This window comes from Heteronotia binoei, chromosome 4 (assembly GCF_032191835.1).
Source record: "Heteronotia binoei isolate CCM8104 ecotype False Entrance Well chromosome 4, APGP_CSIRO_Hbin_v1, whole genome shotgun sequence".
Lineage (NCBI taxonomy): Eukaryota > Metazoa > Chordata > Lepidosauria > Squamata > Gekkonidae > Heteronotia > Heteronotia binoei.
This window is the reverse complement of record NC_083226.1, coordinates 64506422-64530650: the sequence shown is the minus strand read 5'-3', so window position 1 is coordinate 64530650 and position 24229 is coordinate 64506422. Positions and strand designations below refer to the sequence as shown.

Below are 24229 nucleotides of genomic sequence, written 5' to 3'. Positions count from 1 at the left end.
GCAAAGTCGGCTATCCAGGGCTATCAACAGGACGTCCTCTGTGCCCTCGTGTGAGGTGAGCTCCATGGTACAGCTCAGAGCTATGACAGCTGAAACAAGGGCTCAGACGACTAGAGAGGCAGTGGCGGCATTCTCATGATGAAGCGACGAGAACATCCTACAGAACGTTTATGAGGTCTTATGAGATGGCAGTCAAGGCCATCTCTAGGATTGCGTCTGCAAATTCACGCCCGGCACAATTATTTGGGATAATTGGAAACCTTACTACACTGCCTCAAGGCAGACCAAATGTGAGAGAATAAGAGATAGGCTGTGAGGCTTTTGCGAAATTTTTTGCAGATAAAATCACGTCACTCCGCCAGGACTTGCCCGCCACATTGGATACAATACAAGAACGTGAGGCTACGTGCCTGTCTTCTGGTTTAGTTCTGGATCACTTCGACACACTTAGCCTGGGGGAAGTTGATGGAATTCTCTCTACTGTACACCCAACAACTTGTGATCTGGACCCATGCCCCTGTTGGCTGATTAAACCTTGCCAGAGGGAGCTCAGATGTCCTTTACGGGACATCGTAAATAGATCCCTCTCGGAGGGGCACTTTCCACCACCTCTGAAAGAGGCCACTGACTGTCCTCTCTTGAAAAAGAGTACAGCAGATCCGGCCGAATTGGCAAATTATCGACCAGTCTCAAATTTACCATTTTTAGGTAAAATTATTGAGAGGGCAGTGGCATTACAGTTGCAGGGTTTTCTGGATGACGCTTCCATCTAGACCCTTGCCAGTCCGGCTTTCGTCCAGGCCATGGAATGGAGACAGTGCTGGTTGCCTTGGTGGATGACCTCCAGCGGTATCTGGATCAAGGCGGCGTGGCGGTGCTGATGTTGTTAGATCTGTCGGCCGCGTTCGACACAGTTGACCATCAGTTACTGACGCGCTGGCTCACTGACACAGGGGTTAGGGGGTTGGCCCTACAATGACTTTCCTCCTTCCTCGAGGGACAGGGATAAAGGGTGGCAATTGGAAGAGAGCTGTCCCAGAGGCAAGCACTAGATTGTGGGGTGCCGCAGGGAGCAGTTCTCTCCCCGATGTTATTTAACATCTACATGTGCTCCCTTGCCCAGATTGCCCGGAGGTATGGGCTTGGGTGCCATCAATATGCAGATGACACCCAGCTCTATCTACTAATGGACAGCTGGCCTGGCTGCATCCCAAGAAATCTGGACCTGGCATTGCAAGCCATTGCAAGCTGGCTGAGGCTGAGTGGGTTGAAGTTGAATCCAACGAAGACAGAGGTCCTTTGCGTGGGTTGTGGCGCTCTGGGAGGAGAAATTCCTCTCCCAGTTTTTGACGGTGTGTCACTGAAAGCAGCGCACCGGGTCAGGAGCTTGGGGGTCCTACTGGAGCCTTCATTGTCAATGGAGGCCCAGATAGCGGCCACTGCCAAGTCCGCATTTTTTCATCTTAAGAGGGCGAGGCAGTTGGCCCCTTACTAGAGCGTTGGGACCTAGTAACAGTTATCCATGCAACGGTCACCTCGAGACTGGATTACTGTAATGCCCTCTACATGGGGCTGCCTTTGTGCTGAGCCCGGAAGCTGCAGCTGGTGCAGAACGTGGTGGCTAGGCTGTTGCTAGGGCTCCCAAAGTGGGAGCACATACAGCCAGGGCTGCACGGACTGCACTGGCTGCCAGTTGCATACCGGGTTCATTACAAAGTGCTGGTTATTACCTTTAAAGCCCTATATGGTCGAGGGCCTGCCTACCTGAGGGACCGTCTCTCCCTATTCGAACCCCAGAGAGTACTGATGTCAGCAGGAAAGAACCAACTGAACATCCCTGGGCCGAAGGAGGCAAAATTGAAGAACACACGGGAACGGGCCTTCTCCATTGCAGCTCCACACCTGTGGAATCAACTTCTGGACTAAGTGCGGACCCTGTGGAGTCTTGAGTAATTCTGCAGGGCCTGCAAGACCACTCTTTTTAAGATGGCCTTCACTTGATTATTGAGCCATTGATAGACTCTATGTAGGTGTTTTCCCGCCATTACAATCATAATTAAATTTACAACATAGCACCAGAAATGTTAATTTTAAATAGAAATGTTTTAAATGTTGGTTTTATAATGTATCTATTGAATTGTATGATTTTATTGTATAATGGATTAATATGTTGTGAGCCGCCCTGAGCCTGCTTCGACGGGGAGGGCGGGATATAAATAAAATGTATTATTATTATTATTATTATTATTATTATTATTATTATTATTATTATTATTATTATTATTATTATTATTATTATTATATAGATAAGGTTGGTTGGGAACATTGAGGTTTTCTTGACAGACATTGCATTTTCCAGTGTTGATGGGATCCATCCAGCTGACACTTGCTGACTGTGTTAAGAGCCATGAGGTTATACTGGATCCAGTGTTACTGCTGAAGATGTAAGTTTCTAAAGCTGCAAAAAAATATGCATTCTTCCATAAGAACATAAGAGAAGCCATGTTGGATCAGGCCAATGGCCCATCCAGTCCAACACTCTGTGTCACACAGTGGCAAATATATATATATATATATATATATATATATATATATATATATATATATATATATATATATATATATATATATATATATATATATATATATATACAGCAGTTCAGCTACCTGGGGTGCATCATCTCAGACGCCAAGATCGACAAGGAAATTGACAATAGACTGGCAAAGGCAAACCGTGCATTTGGCCGACTGCATAAAAGAGTGTGGAGCAACAAGCATCTGAAAAAAGGCACGAAGATCAATGTTTACAAAGCGGTTGTGATGACAATCCTCATCTACGGCTCCGAATCATGGGTTTTATACCGTCATCACCTGCGACTCCTTGAGCGCTTTCATCAGCGCTGCCTTTGCACCATCCTCAACATCCACTGGAGTGACTTTGTGACCAACACTGAAGTCCTCAAACGGGCGGAGGTTACAAGCATCGAGGCATTGTTGTTGAAGACACAGCTGCGCTGGGCAGGGCATATCTCCAGGATGGAAAATCACCGCCTTCCCAAGATTGGCCTGTATGGCGAACTTTCCACTGGCCATCGAAATAGAGGGGCACCAAAGAAGAGGTACAAGGACTCCTTGAAGAAATCCCTTGGAACCTGTTGCATTAACCATCACCAGTGGTCTGACCTAGCCTCAGATCGCAAAGCATGGAGGCACACCATCCACCAGGCTGTCTCTTCCTTTGAGAACGCACGCATAGCTGGTCTTGAGGACAAAAGGAGATTGAGGAAGAATCGTACTGCTACAGCACCAACCCCAAATCAGACTTTTCCCTGCAGCCACTGTGGCCGGACCTGCCTGTCCCGCATTGGTCTTTTCAGCCACCAGCGAGCCTGCAGGAGACGTGGACTACTGCACCTTTCTTAAATCTTCGTTCGCAAAGTCAGGCCGAGATATATATATATATACACACACACACACACTGTGGCTAAATGCCACTGATGGACCTCTGCTCCATATTTTTATCTAACCCCCTCTTGAAGCTGTCTATGCTTGTAGCCGCCACCACCTCCTGTGGCAGTGAATTCCACATGTTAATCACCCTTTGGGTGAAGAAGTACTTCCTTTTATTCATTTTAACCTGACTGCTCAGCAATTTCATCAATTCCAACTTCACTTAGCCTAGAACCTGGCACCTGGGCGACCATGTGGGTCCACACTATGATTGCCTTGAGGCTACACTATTGCAGTTTATTGTACAGCTGTCTGTCAACTCAGAAATTCTAGTTAGTACAGAAAGCCACAACTTAGCTACTATTATGAGCTAAGTGGAGCCTGCATATCTGCATCCACCTTTCTGCAGTCACTTAATTGGTTGGCTGTCAGTTAACAGGTTTAGGTAATGTTACTGATTATCACATACAAAACTCTTAAGGGCCTTAGACCCACATGCCTGTAGGACATGCAGTCCTGCTATACTTCATCATGACAGCTTCATGCATCTAAGCAAAGCCTTTTGAGATTGCTACCTTGCAAATAGGTAAGATTGGCAACTGTCTATACATGTGCATTCTCTGTTGTAGCTCCCACTATATGCTACAACCTGAATAGGTCAAGATGGCTCTCACATTTCTATCATTCTGCAGGATATGCAAAACAGAATGTTCAGGATGGCATTTTTGATAAAGAGATTAAAACTGTAGTATAATGGATCTGTTCAAGGAAATTTTTTTCATAAGATTGTAGTCTACTACCATGTTTATTATAGATATCATCTTCCATTGTCTTTGATATTTGTAGTCCAGTTTCTTCATTAATTATGGTATACCTTGCCTTGGGCAATTTTTGTTTGCATTGTTTTCTAATTCTGTAATCCTAGTCTTATTGCTTTCTTTATTTAATGTTTTATGCTCTCTGTGTGTGTTTGATGATATTAGATTTATATCCTGCCCTATACTCTGAGTCTCAGAGTGGTTACAATCTCCTCTACCTTCTCCCTGCCCCACAACAGACACCCTGTGAGGTAGGTGGGGCTGAGAGAACTTTTTACTGCAGCTGTCCTTTCAAGGTTTGTGTGTGTGTCCACCTGGAGTCCAAATAAGAAAGGTGAACTGTAAATAAACAGATATATTTAAAAGCTGTTACTCCTACTTATGATTTCATTTTTAATGGGCATTCTTATTACATTTTGATTTTATATTACTGAATACCTGCTAAATGTGGCAGATTTCCAGAGCCAGATTGATGTAGTGGTTTAAGTGTGTGGATTCTTATCTGGTAGAAAAGGCTTTGATTCCCTACTTCTCCACATGTACCTGCTAATGTGACCTTGAGTCAATCATAAGTTCTTGCAGAGTTGTTCCTCAAAAGAGCAGTTTCTGTAAGAGTTCTCTCAGCTCCACCTACCTCACAGGGTGTCTGTTGTGGGGAGGGGAAGGGAAAGAAGATAGCAAGTAGTAAAGGGCGGGGTATAAATCCAATCTCTTATTCTTTTTGTTGGTTCTATTTCATTAGTTAATATTACAGAAAATTATTGTATTGCCACAAGGAGGGAACTGTAATAGGTGGTTTGAAGTACTAAATATATAAAGTATATATAGCCATCTTTACCCTTTCTGGTTCAGTAGGGGAAAGTAATTAATTTGTTCAGCCTTTCTACTGTGAGGGAACATAAAATTAAACCAACTAATCTACTTCATTGAAGGTACTTAACAAAGCATACAAGCTTCAATTAACCATGACTTAATAAAGCTACTAATCTGTATTAATGAAATCCTTCAACAAATCACACTGAAACAATGCTAAAGTAATAATCAGCAAGTTTAACTAAGGGACTCGCTGTGACAAATAGTTGGAATGCCCTGTATAATCAAATTCCAGAAGATTTAGACAAAACAAATATCAGAAAATGTCTGAGGCTTATAAGTAATTTTTTCATAGCTGAATTAGTTACATCCTGTGTATTAAAATTGTTTTCTATACAAAGGCAGTTTCATTAGTAGTTCAAATCAAGTCAAAACATGCTAGTTATGTTAAGCTGTTTTAATGCTTGTACTCCCATCATAAACATTTTAAATATTTAGCACTGTTTGCTAAATTCTCTTGTGAGTTATCATTTGTATGTGAACATGCTTTCCCCTCTAATGCTTCAACTGTTAAAGCCTTTCAGAAATTACCATCATTCCTTTGTAAGCATGATGGAGTTAGATGCTACAAACATATCTAGGCAAGCAGAAGACTAGAACTTTATTTCATGTAGAGCAGTGAAAAATATTATGCATAGTATTCTTGAAAATTTCTAGATGCTGCAAATAATTTAAGACTAGAACTAACAACCACAAGTTCCCCAGGGACTTCAAATATGACAGGAAAAACACTCTAGCTTTTGTTCTGGCCAGAGGTCCAAAGGCTACTGGGAAGTTGTACCCTGCTCTTCCTGCCTAAAAGAACAGTCTTCTGAACCACCAGATGTCCAGAAGCTGTGGGCTGCAGACAGGAGGTAAAGACCTTTTAGTCTCCATAGTTAGTCAGAGCAGAAAGGATGCTGAGTAGTTTTTATTGTTATTTAGTATTGCTGTTATGTTGTTGGTTATGTTGTGGGGTATCATTTTGATCAAAAGGCAGGTTTAAACTCTTCCAAGTAAATAAGGAAAATGTGATTTGGACATGGGTTGAAACAAAATAATATCAGGGCCAAATAATTGAGCGTGTTTCCAGGTTCTGTCAGGGATAAACACAGCATTGCGCGAAGACTTACTACACAGTCTGCCTCATTAGTTTTTTGCTGGGCTGTACAGAGTGTTGCACAAAGAGTTCCTGGCCCCTCAAGAAGCACACTCTGTACATACAATCTTCACCCAGCAAGAATGAAAAATAGTAGACATGCTTTGTGAGAAGGTTTGATGAACATGTGGAGGTTAAAGGCCAAATTAGAAGGCATGGGATTGGATCCTATCTAAATAATTGCTATGTACAGCCAGAGGTCAGAAAAAATAGGATACACCTGGCTTTTAAATTCAACAGGAAAATAGATATTGGGAAGGAGTTTCACAGATTGGATGCCAAACTCAAAATAAATTTGTATTTAATAGTCACCCACATTATCTCTGAACATGGTGGGGGCAGAAAGAAATGTCTCTCTGGTAAGAGTGTTAACAGTCTGTCAGGTTCACTAGGTAACAGATGGTCCTTCAGATACTAGAGTTCCTTGCCAGGTAAACTCATCCTTAATGCTCAGTAGCATAGTAATGAATATGGTTAATGGGGATATATACTGGGCAGTCATTGGCCATTCTATACATTTATATGAAAACCACTGAAATTAGTGAAGTTCATATAGTTCTGGGGATATGTGACAGGTATGGCCAAAAAGTTCAATTTTGGGGCTTCTGTGAAGAATATATTGCAAAAGTTGGCATTTATTTTTGTAGTTTTCCATTGTAGCATGTTATTTTGCTGAGAACAATGTTGTATAATACTATTTTCTTCTTTCCTTTCTCCTTTCTAACCCCTTTTATTTCAAATTTAATTTAATTCCTTATCAGTTTATTAGATCCCCAGTGTGTGGAATATTTGGAAGTTTGATCTTTAAAAAACTAATTTTCTGAAATATAGTTCTGTGGTAAAGCCCCATTATACAAATCTCTGTATTGCCATTTCTCCTGTGAAAGATCTGTTAATATGCACAGTTGCACATTAGAGCAGAAAATTAGCATCTTTGGCAATAACCCAATCTATGTCTAATAACCTTGAATAGCCTCAATAATGTCAAATTTGGCCTGCATATCACACAGCAACTGTATAGGCTATGACTTTCCTTTCCTGTTAATATTCAACACACATGAATAGGAAACCAGGAAAAATGAATATCAAGCCAAAATGTGTTCACAATATTTAATCTTACTGTATCCTTTCATTATAGTAGATACAATGTTGATTGTTGTATCACTATAAATATGTACTTATAATCACATGTTGTCAGGATAAATTGAGACCTTTTCCACAGTAGCAGTCACTCTGCCCTCGGGCTTCTGCTTTCCCCATCTCAACAATCGATTCTCCACCAGTTGCTGCACAGCTCATTTTTACTTGTGTCTCCATCCAATCCCCCTGCTTCTCCCTAATCTTACTTTTTAATAAGCAAGATCAGGAAGACGCAGGGGGAATTGGAGTCCAAATGCACATGTCTAAATGCACTCACACAGCTACTGCTGAGGAATTGATCAGTTGAACCAAGGAAAGCAGAAGCCCAAGAGTGGAGTGACTACTACTGCAGAAAAGGTCAGAATTTTGTGTCTGAATGGTAAAGACATATCTAGCCATGATGCAAGATCAGTTTTGCTTATTCTTGATCAAGAAACTCACATCTAGGCTATGAGATGTCCTCTAGCTTGTCAAGATTTGAAAAAAGGAAAAACAAGGAAAAACTAGATGAGACAAGTTGATGAACTGATGAAGAAGAAAACTGTTAATGTGCGGGAAAGATTAATAAACCAAACCCATTTGTACTGAAGCCAGAGAAACAGGCTTTACCTGAAAGCTCCTGGAAAGTCAGGTCAGACTTGGTTTGGGGTATGGGTGACTTGGTGTGGGGTTTGGATCAGTGTGATCTCTCTGCAGTTTCCTTCTATGATCAATCACAAGGTGGAGTAAAGACTGGCACACAGGCTAGAGTCTTCTCAGAGAAATCTGGCTGAATCCTGGCCCCTTATTTTGATAATTCAGTTGTCTACTAGAATTGAAATCTGAGCTATTCAAGTATAATTATGGTTATATTTTCTGTGTGTATCTTATGCCATAAAAACTGTCAAAGGTCAGCCATGTCAGCTACATGTATAAGGAAATATTTCAACTTAACAATGTGATGAAAAGCACAGTGGAATTGTTTCTTAGTGAATATCTTTTAAAAAATATAATAGGGAAGGAATATACAGGATAATGTTATTAATAAAATATAATCAAGATTTTTTTTTTTAAACCGAAAGGGCCTGAACGGAGGCCTAATCCCTTGAAGCTGGCTCGGAGCGCAACAAAAACGCTCCTGCTGGGCCAAGCTATCCGCAAGACTGAAGATGGGGATGGAGGCCTGGCCATTACAGCGTCCAAGCCCCCCCCCCTTGAAACGCGTGCCTCAACAGGGAGGCAAATAAATTCCCCAGCAGTCGAGCCGCGATGCAGCCGGCTGCCAGAAATTCCTTCTGTGGCCCTAGAAGGTAGGACCAGAACCAATGGGTTGAAATTAAATCAAATGAGTTTCCGGTTCAACATTAGGAAGAACTTCCTGGCCGTTAGAGCGGTTCCTCAGTGGAACAGGTTTCCTCAGGAGGTGGTTGGCTCTCCTTCCTTGGAGGTTTTTAAACAGAGGCCATCTGACAGCAAGGAAGATCCTGTGAATTTAGGGGAAGGTATTTGTGAGTTTCCTGAATTGTGCAGGGGGTTGGACTAGATGACCCTGGAGGTCCCTTCCAACTCTATGATTCTATGATTCTTCCCACTTCGCCTCTGCAGCTTTTCAGAAGGTCTTAACTGCTGGGCTGGACTGTATAGCATTCTTCTGTGTATGGGGCTTGATTTGTTTAGAAAAAGCTAGTGTTTATTAGTCTGTATACAAGGGGAGGCATCAGCCATCTTCATAATCAAGACTTCTGGATAAAATGACAATAACTTCTCTAAATACAGCTGACATCCTATGACTACAGTCTGGTTAACAGTAACCTTGTTTATATAACTGTGTACCCATCACTGGAACACAAATTCTCTCCCATTCATATCGTAATAGGATTGCCAAAATAAACAGTGTTCTCAAGCACTGGAAAAGGCTTAATTTTCATATAGAGTTCTAAACTGAGTCCCAAATATTTTTTGTGTGTGTGTGTTTATACTTGCACTACAATTTGGTTATTACATTGCTTAAAAAGATAAAGGTAGTCCCCTGTGCAAGCACCAGTCGTTTTCGACTCTGGGGTAACATTGCATCACAAAGTTTTTACAGGGTGGTTTGCCATTGCCTTCCCCAGGCATATACACTTTCCCCCCAGCAAGCTGGGTACTCATTTTACCGACCTCAGAATGATGGAAGGCTGAGTCAACCTGGAGCCGGCTACCTGAACCAGCTTCCGCTGGGATTGAACTCAGGTCGTGAGCAAAACTCAGCTATTAATGTTTTGTGTATATTGTACATCATGATGCTCTGCTTCTTTGCACATGTTGCTGTTAGAGCTTAGCAGCAGGATGATCTTCAGGGAGGAGGAGGAAACAGCAGCATCAGTAGCACCAGTACAGCTGTACCTGTGAGGTGGTTAGTAGTCACTAACCAAAGAGAATACATGTCACCAGGAATCAATTGGTGCATTTTCCTACCGGTCTTCTTCCCAGCAGCCTGTGAGTTCTCTGCGAGTGAGTTCTCCTGAGACAAGTGGACTGGAAAGGAAGCACATGCCTTTACATGATGCCCTGTGGCTCCAGATAGTGTTGTTCTGTAAACTGCATTTCCACTTCCAAAAACTTCAAGTCAAAATGCAACATCAATGTTTTTAAATGTTAATTGGTACATTTGGAGTTATTCATTTTTATGAGGAATGAAACATAGGAGCTTACCCAGGCCTCAGATTTAATGAGAGCTTACAGGAGCACAGCTCCTGAACCTTTCTGAGAGTTCCACCTCCTCCTTCTGAGAGTTCCAGCTCCTTGTCCATTGAATAGTATGTGCACCTGCATAACAATCCCTAGAGGAGTTCCACCACCTATTTTTCTACAAGACCCCTGAGCTTACCTGTAATAACCTCTGTGTTATCCTGCCTCGTAAACATATCTTCTTCTTTCACTGACCTAGGTAGCCCAGGCAATCCCAGTCTTGTCAGATCTCAGAAGCTAAGCAGGGTTGACTGAGGTTAGTACTTGGATGGGACATGGGAGACTTCCTTGAAATATCCAGTTGGGAGGACAGGGGCAGGCTGTTTTCATCCACATCTCTGAATAGCCTGCAGGCCCCCGGTAGGGGTCAGTTATCAGAGACTGACATGATCTTAAGATCACCCTAGGGATTGGAAAATTTGCCCCAGCCCTTTTAGCCCTTGTTTTTAAAAAAAAGAAAAGAAAGAAAGAAATGGCATAAGTGTCTTCTGCTGCTCAAGATTTGTGACTCAATTAGCGTCTAAGGGAGCAAAAGGAAAGGACAGAAGTCAACATAACTTCCTGGTACAGACACACACACAAATATACAGAAATAAATAAATACATTCTTATGATTCCTCTAAGTATCTAAAGGTGAAATGACTTAGCAACATCAGTACTAAATACTACCATGTAGCACTGGCAGACTCAAAGTATCCTAGTAAATTCAACCTCTGACAAAATTATATGAGGGAAGAATTGTTTAAAATTGCAAACTCCTGTGAACCATTTTTTTTTATAATGGCCTTAAATTACTTCTTCTTTGAAATGCAGTTCTGAAGTTTATCAAGTAAACTATGTTCTTCATTCTGAAACAGTGAGCAGTGATGATAAAATATCCCATTTCATTTCTTCGTGTTGTGCACTTCAGTACAAAGGACAATTGAAGATTGTTCTTGGAAAGGTTCAAATGGTAACTATTTTCCTTTAGCATCTGAAGGAACAGAAAGTGCAGAGACCATGTGATAAGTGATATAAAGTCTTTCTTTCTGTAAAGCTTTAGTGCATGAAAGGACTACAGAGAGTACTAGGAAGACTGAAGTTTGCCTGCTTAGCATTATTTCATCTAGTACAATTTATTACCAGTGGGAGACATTGTAGTGAACAGATAGAAATGTGTCATAACTGTACAAAAAGTGTACAGTATTATCCTGACAAGTGTATTGCCAGTAAATTGTGGCCTGACAAAGCTGCATCATATAAAAATATGTATAAATTTCTTTTTTGGCAATATTTAATTAAAGCAGTCCATATCTACAATCTGGCCATTAATAAATGTAAACAGATTTAGATGTATTTACCATGGGTCTAAATTTTAATAAAATATATTTAAATAGGGTTCCCAACTTCAAGTTTGGGGAGGTGAAGGATTTTCACAGGGTATAGTGCCATAGAGTTCACCCTCGAAAGTATCTGTTTTGTCCAGGGAAACTGACCACTGTAATCTGGGAATCAGTTGTAATTCTGGGAGATCCCATCCAGATCCCATCTGAAGGTTGGCAACCCTAGATGTACACTTAAACAAAAATGGATCCTGTCTATATTTCCTTGCTTTGAATAGGATGTACCTTGCAATATCCATTTGAATGTGTATCCACATTCCTGCATAACACCATAACGTGTTATATAGTCTTTTTAACAAATTGAGTTGGATTTGAGTACTACCCATTTGTCAGTTTGCTAGACAGCTATGCATTTTAATGTAACAATGATAGTTTTAAAAAGAACAAATGTTCATGTCTCACATGACAGCTGAATTGATTGAAGAGGAATTGATCAGGTATCAGCTTTGTCCTTATGCATCAACAGACTTCTCATGGTCATAATGCTGTTTCTTGTTGTTATGCTTAGTTTTTTATGTGAGTTCTCTCAGTGGTTTTTGGTACTGCTGCTATTTTGTGTTTACAGTGCTGGGTTGTTTTGTTTTTAATTAATTACTGGGTTGTGAAGATTTATTATTGTGTTGTCGACTATATCATGTTTCTTTAAGGTCTGACACGGCACTTCATGTACCTGAAGGCAGAATAGCAACTTACATTGTTTTTAAAAAGCAAACATATTATCACGTTGAATAGACAGAAAACAGAATATAGCATTCTAATCCATTTCCCAGCTTCATCCACACAATGAGGACAAAGCCAGATAGTGTGACTATTGGAATTTCAACTAGTCATTTTTCACTTACTTTCACTTACTTAGAAGTATCTGCTGTATCTTATAAGAAAAGGGATGTTGCATTAATTGGACAAGTTTAGTCTTAAGACTAACTTATTGGACAGGATGTGTATGTGGATGGATGGATAGACAGGCTTTATAACCATTGTTGTTGTAGTAGTAGTAGTGGAATAGCTAGCCCATTGGTATGATACAGCAGGGTTTGTCTTGTATTCTTAATATATGCTCCATTTTCTTCAAGCATTCTTATTTTTTTTCCTTGCTTTACCCCTGAATTTTCAAGTGTTCTGATATGACAAAAGGAGGCTTTAAGTGATAATTAATAAGACATTTTATATAGTTAATGACAGTTTACTATGTACTGTGCAGTTTTATTATTGACTTAACTGATATTCATTATTAACAGTGCAAGTTAAAGCATTGACGTCAATGGACTTTTAATGGTATAATTCTGCTTTGGTCTACCATCTATATGTATTAGAAATAGTTTTCATTTATAATAATAATAATAAATTTTATTTATATCCCGCCCTCCCCACCTCGGCAGGCTCAGGGCGGCTAACAACATTTTATAAAAACATACAGTAGTTAAAAGCCTTTAGATTTAACAATATAAAACATTAAACACTAAACTTAACAACATTAAAACCAATCCAATGAGTACAGTTATTCAGCGGTATAGGTCTTCAAACCGCATTGGCGGATCCTTAATTACCGATCTTCTTAGCAGTCCAAGTGTGCAAGCTTAAAAAGGGCGGTCTTGCAGGCCCTGCGGAACTGATCAAGGTTCCGCAGGGCCTGCACCTCCTCAAGGAGTCGGTTCCATAGGGTAGGGGCCGCGATTGAGAATGCCCGTGCCCTAGTATTCTGGTATTTAATCTCCTTCGGATGGTCATTAGATTTTTCCCAACTGACCTCAGTGCTCTCTGGGGTTCATATGGGGAAAGACGGTTCCTCAGGTAGGCAGGTCCTCGGCCATATAGGGCTTTAAAGGTAATGACCAACACTTTGTACTGGACCTGGTATATGATCGGCAGCCAGTGCAGTTCACGTAGCCCCGGCCGTATATGTTCCCGTTTTGGGAGTCCCAACAACAGCCTGGCCGCCGCGTTCTGCACTAGCTGCAGTCTCCGAGTCTGGCACAGAGGTAGCCCCAAGTAGAGGGCATTAAAGTAGTCTAGTCTTGAGGTGACCGTTGCGTGGATCACTGTTGCGAGGTCCTGGCGCTCAAGGAAAGGGGCCAACTGCCTTGCCCGCTTCAGATGGAAGAATGCTGACTTGGCAGTGGCTGCTATCTTATGTTGATTTCCATGGAAAGTACATTTTCAACTGTAACCTTTTCTCTATCTAATAGAGATATTCCTTCACCCAAAGGATCCTCCATATCAAACTTCAAACATTAGAAAGCATCCTCCTTTTATAGGCAATTACCAACACCTAGCATGGGCACAGACAGTATGGTAATCCAAGAAAGCAAGTAGTCTGGCTACAATACTGTTAGGAGGTGACCACTTTTAACATTTACTGGGCATGCATGGAAGGGATCATTTGAAGGCACAGTTTGCACTCTGCGGCCTCTGTCAGCTCCGTGACATTGATGTCTGAGTTCTTTTTCCTCTTTCACTTGTGGTAAAAACACACCTTCTGTGTAGTTCTGTGATCCTGAATGTATTTATTTTTACTTAATAGAACTATACCTGCTGGCTGCTTCAGTTTCTCTCTGTGTTACTGATTGCAATACACACACATCACTGATGGCAGAGACCTGCTGGCATCTGGAGAAAAGTATACTATTCCCTCTCCTCCTCCTCTGCAGTCTGTTATCCCTGCTTGTGAGCACAAGGATTCAAGTAGAATAATTACCTCTGGCTTTCTGGTGCCTGTCACCAAAACAGAGTCACTGAGGGTGTTTAATTCACCTCACAGCATTTTCTTTTCTTTTACAAAACAAGTGTTTGTTGGACCAATTCAGATCAGCACTGACAGGTAGGAAAGGTGATTTTAAGCCTTCCCCTGAACCCAGTTTCCCCACATGAAGTGGTCCTGCAGAGCTACTGCTTGCCCCAGTGGGCAGATCTCTTGGGCTGTAGTTACAGGGGTTCCACATGCCTGCTCTGTAATGAAAAAAACTACTGGAAACTCCAAGCACAAAACACCGATCATCACTCTGGTTTGGCACCTAGTGACTTCTGTCCAGTTCCTGGTGCTTGCAGTCTTTACTCTGAGTAGTGTAATTGAAAATTCTATTCCCATTCATGTAGAAGTTATAATATGCAGTTTTAAAAGTATGTTTTATTTGGTTTATCTGTATGAATTTCAGTATGCATAGAAGAATGGACAAAAGGTATGTTTCTTCAGCAGCATTTCTGTGGTTTTCTCATAATGAAGTCTTCAAACAGAATCTTTCGCTGTAGAGATTACTGAGGTTATGACACCATTAGCTAATTCTGCCCTTCCCACAGTTCTTACCACTAAAAATGACCATACAAGTGCTGAGAACTGTTAATAGAGCACCCAGGAATTCAGAGCTATGCTTATGTGAGTGAGTTGAGCCACCCTAAACGTCCATTCCCCTAATACACTAATCAAGGATCACAAAGTTTCCTAAGGAATTCCTGGTGCTGACTTTGCTCTGATGGTCATTATGACAGCTTAAGAATCAACATGAGACATTTGTGAATTAACAGTGGATATAGTTTAAAAAAAAAAAAATGCTGGTGAAACTGAAAATAGTGTTTGGTGAAACTGGCCTGCTTTTATTTTTTACCATGTTGGTTGCTCAAATGGAGAATACTCCAGTCAAATTCACTTTCTTTAAAGGGAGCATGTGTGCAACTACACTGCACAATTGAGTAAATTTGGCATGTTTGCTAAATTTCACCATACTTCTCTGGATTGGCTGCAGATAGGTTAAAAACAATTAACTGATCCTGGGCTTAGAATAATCCCAGGAGTTCTCACCCCACCTCTAAGAGTTTGAGATGCCAGTAGTAGCTTGATTATTTTTAATCTTCCCTCTCATAGGATCACTCCTCTGTTATTATGCTCTGATGAAGGAAATATATGGGAACTTAGCATGGAATCACCCCTCACTGGTGTCATTCTTTACCTTTAAAATAAAAGTAGGGAAAGTACTTGCAAGTGATTGTGAAATGAGCAGAATATTAGTGGTGATGGTGGAGGATGAATACTGTTGAACCCTCTATACCATCTATTCTCTTAATCTTAGACCTCTTGGAGCCACACCTGTCTGAGCATCATTCCAAAATCAATCACCCCTCCACCAGCCACCCTCCCGCCCACCAAGAAATTGGGACAGGTGGTGCAGGTACCCTTCCCTCTGAGAAGGTGGCCTCTTGTTTCCCCAAATTTTCTGATTTTCTTTTCTTCCTGAGTTCTGCTGTGGTTGTAGCTGTTCCCTCAGTGTTAGGGGAAAAGCATTGTGTGCATGGTCATTGGAATGTCATTATTACTTAACCATTATATAGCTGAGCAAAGGCACAAAGCAAGGATTGAGATTTGGTTCATATTAGTTCTTTAAAAACAAATTGACAGTATACATTCTCAAACCTAATGTATAAGCACTATTAAATATTAAAACCTAATTATAGGTTGCTGCATTACTGATTCACATATTGGACTATCTCTGCTTCTTAAAGTGAACTCTTCCCCAGGACTGCATATGTTTTCCTCTTGGTGCCTAAAACACTAACATATATCCATCCATCTACAGACTTCATTTATTGGAACTTTGAAGCTTCCCCCTCCTGCTGCAGCCCACTGAACTCCAAAAACTGTGATCCTGAAGGTTAGCAGACCCTCAGGAACAGCACAGGAGAAAGCATGGTTCTGAGAGGGAATTGGCAGAAATCTCTGCCACCAAGAGAAATGTTACAAGTGGAAGTACTGCATGGTCAGATACATGGCTTGGCTAAGGTTAATGTTAATATCAGGTCTAGGTAAGAGGACAGGGTTTTGTTTTGTACTTTACTTTTCAATATAAGCATGCTTCTCGGTAACAGGGAGTGTGTGGAATCCTCTTGTCTGCAACTGAAACTATCATATTTGGAGGGATCTCTTGTAAGTGCATAGCTGTACAATTCCTGGGAGTCAGCATTGGGTGGAGGCAAGGGTGGAGGCTCCAGGGCAGAAGTTCTTCCATAGGTGCATACTCTGCCTCAGAACTGAGGCCAGGAAGGGGTTGAAGCGTACCCATCTTCTCTCTCTCATGCTTAGCCACTCATCTCTCTCTCTCTCTCTCTCTCTCTGTACTGTCAACATGGTAAGCTATGGGCCCTTCCTCCCTGGCAGGACTCAAACATGGCTCTTAAATCCCTGCCCCGCTCCCCCCACCTTTGCCTCCAGCCAACCCCAGCAGAGTGAGCATGCCAGTATTCTCATTTGATGCCCAGGAGCTACTCTCAAGGGATCCAAAGGGATACCTGGAACTCACAGCGGGACAGCTGGTGCTTGTGTCTTTCCCAGCGGCCTCCGTCAGGGTGCGGATGGGGCTGCCACCCAGGAAGTCAAGGAGGAGGGGTGGGGCACCAACTCCAGACAATAGCATTACTGGGATATGCACTCACCCGCACGAGTGGCACCCGCATGAGTAGTAGTTGCAGAATATTTTACAGAAGCCATTTTTATGCCCTTAAGTTCTATTCACTATTGCAGGCACACAGTGTAGGTCTGCATTCCCTATGTATTATATTCCACTTTTTCCCCTCCTGGGGACCCAAGCACCTTACAATACAAAAAATACAACAGAAACAAACAACCTATAAAAATGAGTGAAGAACTGGTCGTTCCCCCACCTTCAGTTCTCCTTACTTCCTAGACATGCAGTACCCAATTAGGATGAAGATCAGATGAAGAAGGAGCTTACTAGGATATCTTTATATTAGGTGCTACTGTTTTATATTATATAACTTTTGTTATATTTGTGATAATTAGAAGTTTCCTATTATAACAATTATTAATTGTTTTATTCTCTTTAATCTACTGTTTTTAAACTGATTTGTCATATTGTTTGGTGAATTTTATAAACTGCCTTGAAAGCTACATACAATAGAAAGAGATGGCAAAAGTCTTCTGGATAATAATATAGTTGGCATAGAATTCATATCACCAGTTTGGCCATTTTGTGCTGCATTACTCCCCATATTCCATGCCTGAAGATTAACAACCCACCCAGAATGCTTCAACTGTGACTCTGTTATACACCATTTGGAATCATTGTTGCATTGGAATTGTTGCATTGGAATCACTAGTGTCATGCAAAATTGTAGTGCTTCAACATAAACTTCAACTGATCTTCAACATAAACTTGTGATAGTTCGCCAGGTCAGGCACAGAATGCTGTCAGAGCTTACCCCAGTTGTGGTTACTTGGATAAATTTCCTTGGAGGAGTGCCTGAGCCTTGCTAACATTGGCTTATTCAGTCTATTCAGAGGGAATAGCCTGGTTGAGGGAGCTGCTTCCATGAAGGAGAGGATAGTGCCTGAAAAAGAGTGTGGAAGCCAGTGGTTTGAATTGGTATTCATAGAAAGACTCTTAGATGACCTTTGGATCCTTTACTCCTGAGAAAAACTGCCACTGTCTACAAAACTAAATCCTTGTCCCGCTGCCAGCCTCAGAACAGCTCTTGAATTTCAGTGGCCAAAATGTGCATGTGTGTGACAGAGGAAGTCCCTTCCCTGTTCTTCCTGGATGTTAAGCAACGTATGAACAGATTGCGTGGCCTGTGGGAAAAGCTTTGTTAGAGAAATCTCTCAGGGTTAAGGTCCAGATTTTAAAAGTTTATTCAAAGCACTTCCAAGGATTCTCTGGTATTCATATCTCTCTTGCAAGGCAGTCCAAGTCTACTAAAGTTCACAGCAGAAAACTGACAGACTACTTTTGGTCAGTCCTTGTTCCACAGTTCCTATGGGGAGGAAGGAGTTAAGCTGACATCAGAAAGTGTTGAGATTTATGCAAGTATTCCCTACAAAAAGATGCAGACCAAAGAATTGTTTCCACAGCATTGGCTGGATTTTGTACTCAGCAGTTTTGGAGTTGTGTGTAGGGCTAAAAGTGGGGTTCAGAGGTTTCTGTGCCTCAAACAATAGAGAACTCAGATACCTCTCCTGGACCTGAATTATATTAATAATTACCAGCCTGTAGCAAATCTCCTTTTTTTGAGGGGGGGGCAAGGTAATTGAGCATGTCGTAGCTAATGTTTGTTAAAATCCTTACTCTTGGGAAGAAGGCAGCTAACACTAAGACAGGAAGTCAGTGGCCCTTTGGTTCTCCTGGGCATTTCAGTGTCATTAGATATTATCTGTTACGCTATATTTCAGAGCAATTTGGCTGCGATAGATAGCAGTGGCATGGCACTGTAGTAGTTCCGGTATTACTGGGTCCAGTCATATCAGGAGCTGGTGCTGAGGTTCAGTTGTTTGTTTACTGGTACATGTGCTGTGGAGTCCAACATGATTCCATCTTGTTCCCCATCTTGTTTATTATGTACATGGAATCATTGAGAAAGGTTTTCTCTAGATTTTGAATGGAATCTTCATGCTAACGACACTCAATGTTGTTTCTCCTTTTCAGTTAAGGAGTTTTTCAAATGACTGCCTGGTTGCAATGACCTGAATAATGGCCAGTGAAATTAAGTTTAGACCAGATAAGACTGAATTAACACACCTGTGAGTTCTGGATACAGTTGTGCTCCCTCTAAAGCTTCATGTTCATAATTTGGTGGTGCTGTTAGATTTTTGTCTACTTATGGAGGGTCAGGTTTCATGTATACTGTCAAGTACTATTAACAAGCTTTATTTAATGCACAAACTGGCCCATTATCCATGCTCTGATCATCTAGATTAGATTACTTGATCATATCTAGATTTTGCATCAACCAAAACTTCTTAAGAGTGTAAAAAAGTTTCAGTTTGATTTTTTTTTTAGAAGAAGAAGAAGAAGAAGTTTCAGTTGATGCAAACTAAAGCAGGAAGATTGCTGACAACTGTGAATTTCAGGGTTATTTCCTGAATGTGTGACACTGGCAACCAGTTTTTATCCAAGCGTAATTCAAAGAGCTGGTTCTTACCTTTGAAGTCCTCAGTTGTCTAGGAAGACCACCCTCTCCCATATGAACCTGCCCATTAGTTAGAATCTTTTTCAGGAACCCTGCTCTGTCTGTCTCTACCTTGAAGTGCAGTGGATAGCCATTAGGCACAGGCCTTTTCTCTGATAGCCTTCAATTACTTCCCGGCACCTACTAAATGATATTTTTTTTTTTTACTTTTTCTCAGACCTTTGGTTGATTTTTCCTTTGTCTCATCAGATTGTCTTCTGTTTTCTCCACTGTTTTTATTGTAGAAAGAAATCTTTACACTGTTTCTATTGGGTCTTGCTGCTATAGAATTTCAATAGATCTCAATCCTTAAAATCAAGGTTGTTTATATTCATTTACTGGTATATTATTTTGTTATGCATGTATTTATTTGGAAATATATTGCTGTTTTCTCCATATTATTGTTAATTATTATTTATGTTATGGGACATGCCTCAGAAACCTGTGCGCTGAAAGTTCATGGGATATAAATTGTTGAAATGAAAGCAGCTCAGTTGTTTGAGGAATGTGAAGTATGAAGTACCAATTCTCCATTAATTTAACAAACTACAAAATCTGAAGCAGAAACTGTGTTTGTAACTGGTTTGGATGTATCCTGGACATGATCTAGACACACAATAAGCCAATATTTATATGTGCAACATTAACTCATGTTTTTCCCCATGTGATGTTCTCTGTAATTTCCTGCTAATGTTTTTAAGAGGCACAACTAGGGTTGCCGCGTTTGACTCAAGAAATATCTGGGGACGTTGGGGGTGGAGCCAGGAACAAGGTTGTGACAAGCACAGTTGAACTCCAAAGAGATTGCTGGCCATCATATTTAAAAGGACCATGGTCCTTTTAAATGCTTTCCCTCCACCTTCTTTTGGGGCTCATAGAATTGAACCTCCTGGTTCAATCTTTGTCAAACTTAGGGAGTGTTTTGAGGAGAGGCACCAGATATGAAAATTTGGTGCCTCTCCCTGAAAAAACAGCCCTCCCAGATACCCACAGAGTGATTTTTCATTATATCCTATGGGAACCAGTCTCCATAGGGTATAATGAAGCGTCCATCAGAAATATAACCCCCCCTTTTTCTGATGACCCTAAAGTAGGGGGAGGGACTCTGAACCAGGGGATCCCCTGCCACCAACTGGGGATTCACACCCTAGTACAACATGGAAAGATCAGCTTATTTGAATGTTAGCATAAAAGTTGTTACAACAATTATTGACAGCATGCTGAGGGATCAGGATAACAAAAAAAAAAGTCAAAATGACTAACTAACAAAAATGATAACAATTTTGCTACCATTTTGTGATGAAGGGTTGTACAGGAAGTGGCCTTCTGATTTCTACAGTTCCTTTCAAACCAGGGCTTTTTCTGAAGAAAAAAAGCCAGCATGAACATTTACATATTACCTGATGTTACCATTGTTTCGTTCAGGGCTTTTTTTGCAGAAAAAGCCCAGCAGGAACTTATTTGCATATTAGGCCACACCCTCTGATGCCAAGCCAGCTGGAACTGCATTCCTGTGCATTCCTGATTTTAAAAAGCCCTGTTCCAAACTAGTCATCTACCATCACCCCTTTGTGACCTAATCTGCACTCCTACAGATATTTTAAAAATTTACTTCCTTGGATGATGCATTTATTAGATTATAAATATTATACTGAAAGATAAGTGCAAATCTTAGCCCTTTGGATAGGTACTGAGGCTGATGAATACTAATACATTTTTCAGTGTACTGAGATTCCCAGCAGTTGCTTAATAAACACACTGGTTTCATTCTTTAGAGATTAAAAATGTCTTGTGTGTGTTCAGGTTCTTTCCAATTTAGTACACTGTTTCGTTTGAAGGATTTGATTTCCTGAGTTGAACTTTCAGAACTCAGAACTCCTTATCACACTTTCACAAGACCTTTTTTTTTTTTTTTGGGGGGGGGGGGGTTAAAAGCTGCCTGTCGGGACTTGTGACTGTTAAATCCAAGCTCTCAGGGGATTTGTTTTTCTTTTGGCGTCAGATTAGATGTTCAAATGAAGCTGTGTTTTGAGGCTGTTAGTGAATGTCTGTAGCACTCCTAATGAGGCTAATCCCATGGCAGCACATTCCAAGTAACTAATGGGCGCAAGTTCATTGCTTACTTTAACATCTCCTGGTTAAGAATGGAATGAATGACTTATCTGGTGGGTGATCGTTATTAGCAGAATGTCCAGCAGCAATAGAAAGTTGACAACACAAATTGACCAGGGAGAACTTTAGAAAGAGTGAAATGTGGCTGCTCAGGTAAAAAAAAAATCATTTTTATTGCTGTAAACTTCAAAACAAAACCTGTATTTAACAAATTTAAAGTAGGTACAGTTTCAACTAGATCTAAGCATGTATGAAATATATGTAATGATAACTATATTTTTCTAATTGCTGCTAGAACTTTTTATGGAGATACAATGCATCTTAAACTAATCTAATTCAATCAGCACATCATTACTCAGCATTTACAGACTGTCCATATCTAACATTAAAAATTAATATGCAAATTAAATTCTCCAATTTTTTTTGTTTTCATTATTGAATGTGTGTGGATGGTGTTTTAATTAATATATTTAATTGTAATTAATTGTTTCAATTAACGTTGATATAATTGTTCTTGTTTAACTATTGTTTGTTCAGCCCATAGAATGGGATAGTCTGTGGAAATTAAAATTATTAGTTATGAAAATAAAAAGCCACTGGCAACTTCCTTGATGCAAAAAGATTAGTCGTCTAGATTTTAGAAGTGGTTTTGGTGCTTTAGTAAAAGAGAATGACAGTTTTCATTGATTTTGAAGATAAAGATAAGATTGAAATATAAAGGCATTATGTTTTAATACATGCACTTATTTTTATTTTATCTTATAGTTGAAATTAAGACAGACTTGTAACACACTGTATATTACTTGGATGTCTTTATGTTTTGAAATGGCACAGAAGAATAGCTAGCCGCATTAGGATAGCAATCAAAATAGAAATAGCACTCCCTCATTGCTGGAGAGAAATAACAGAATTGTTAGCTGTGTCCCTGCTTGCAAGTTTCCCAAAGGCATCTTACTGGGCACTGTTATTTTGAGAAAATCATTAACAATGATCTCATCCAGTAAGAGAGTTCTTTTTTAAAATAATAAGTTTCATAAGTTATTTCATAAATTTCATTTGTTTAAATTTAATTATTAGTTCAATTACTGACATTCTAGGAACAGTTTTCCAAGAATATTTAAGGGACAAGACCTCCAAAGACTACATGAAATTATTTTGTTCATTTCCATAAGGGTTTGTAACTGCATTGCACAATGAAATTTTAGAAAACTCTGCCAATTAATAGTTCCTTGTGGCTGTTTTAGTAAAAAGAAATTGTTCAGACAGAAACATCTCAGGAAACTTAGCATGTAAACACAATTTTATGTTTCTTGGGGGAAAAAATCATCATTCTAGGCAACTAATATTAAGACATACAAGGAAGCCAATAAATCTCCATACAGCAAGTATAATTTCATATTCAATCATATTTTTTTAAAAAAAGTTAAAAAATAAACCTGTGTGTGTTTTCACAGGACAATATGTATTCTTCCTAAGATAGAAAACTGAAATATGCAGTACTAGTATATAATGATTGGCTCTTTATTCATTTATCAAAGGTTTTAAAATGTGATGCTTTCTTCAGGGTATTTTTGTGATATTAACTTCTGATTTAAACATAAGAAACATGAAATATTCACTCTCAGGAGGCAATTGTATATACCTTTACTTGGGAATTTGTCCAAGTAAATCTATAGATAGGACAAGGTTTTCAGTAAGTATTGAAAGCTCACTTTAAATGTCTTTGAGAGGTGAACAAACTATGGAGAAGACCCATATGAAACCTACTTAAGAGCTGAAACATCACTGGCCTGTTGTCCTGCATGCCAGAAGAAGAATAATGGACATAGGCATCTGTGGCATATAATAAGGATCTTGCATAGTTGTAATATTCATTTGCAAACATGTTATAGAGCCAGGGCTCTATAACATGTTTACTTGTTTAAAATTAATATATCATCACTTGCAGTAATTCATGAAAAGAAGAATGGATTAATTTTTTTAAAAAACTGCAAAAGTTTGAACAGGATTCAACCATATGCAAGTTGGATGGACAAGTATATCAGGGCAATGACATGAGTATATTTGGGTAGAATGTGTGCTAATTTTTAACAGGGTCTTCATCACCTGATTTGTAGTTACTAAACTAACCCATGGTGTCTTTGTGTAATGAGTTCTGATATAATGTTGTATTTGATTCATTTCTATGTATATATTTGATGGTTTGGATCCTGCAGAAAACATCTGGGGAGTGTTGTGGTTTGTTTGTTTTTTGCTGATTCCTCTTACCATTATAGACCTGTGACTCTCCCCACATGGTCTTTCTGTGTGTTCTCTCTACCCCAAGAAGAGCAGTTACAGGAACAGTGCTTGGGGCCACAGTGCGAGAGGAATAGTATAAAAGTTTTACACTTCTGATAGCAATCCCTTCTACCCACAGTGCTGTTGCACAAGATCCAGCCCTACAAATATAATTATTTATACTGATTAACAATTAGGAGAGATTACTGAAGTGAAATAATTATTTTTTCCCCCTTGGGATTCACTAGAGTAATTTATAGTATGGTCATATTGACTTGAAGTGAAAGAGTTATTGTTTTATCCCTTGGGATTCAATTTGTACTATGGTCATATTGACTTGAAATATATCTTTCAGATAACATTTTATAAACCAGAAAGAT

General features: G+C 40.0%; 1 protein-coding gene across 11 annotated transcripts in view; it reads left to right on the top strand.

Annotated features, from left to right (window-relative positions):
• The window catches only part of TRPM3 (transient receptor potential cation channel subfamily M member 3), a 608524-nt gene that overhangs the window by 310083 nt on the left and 274212 nt on the right, over positions 1 to 24229 (top strand). The window contains exon 1 of one of the 11 annotated variants that reach the window (XM_060237459.1): positions 21449 to 21722. The exons of the other annotated variants lie outside the window; for them this stretch is intronic. The gene's annotated coding sequence lies outside the window, so the exon portion shown is untranslated. Of the gene's footprint in view, positions 1 to 21448; positions 21723 to 24229 lie in introns of those variants that run through there. 11 annotated transcript variants of the gene reach the window in all.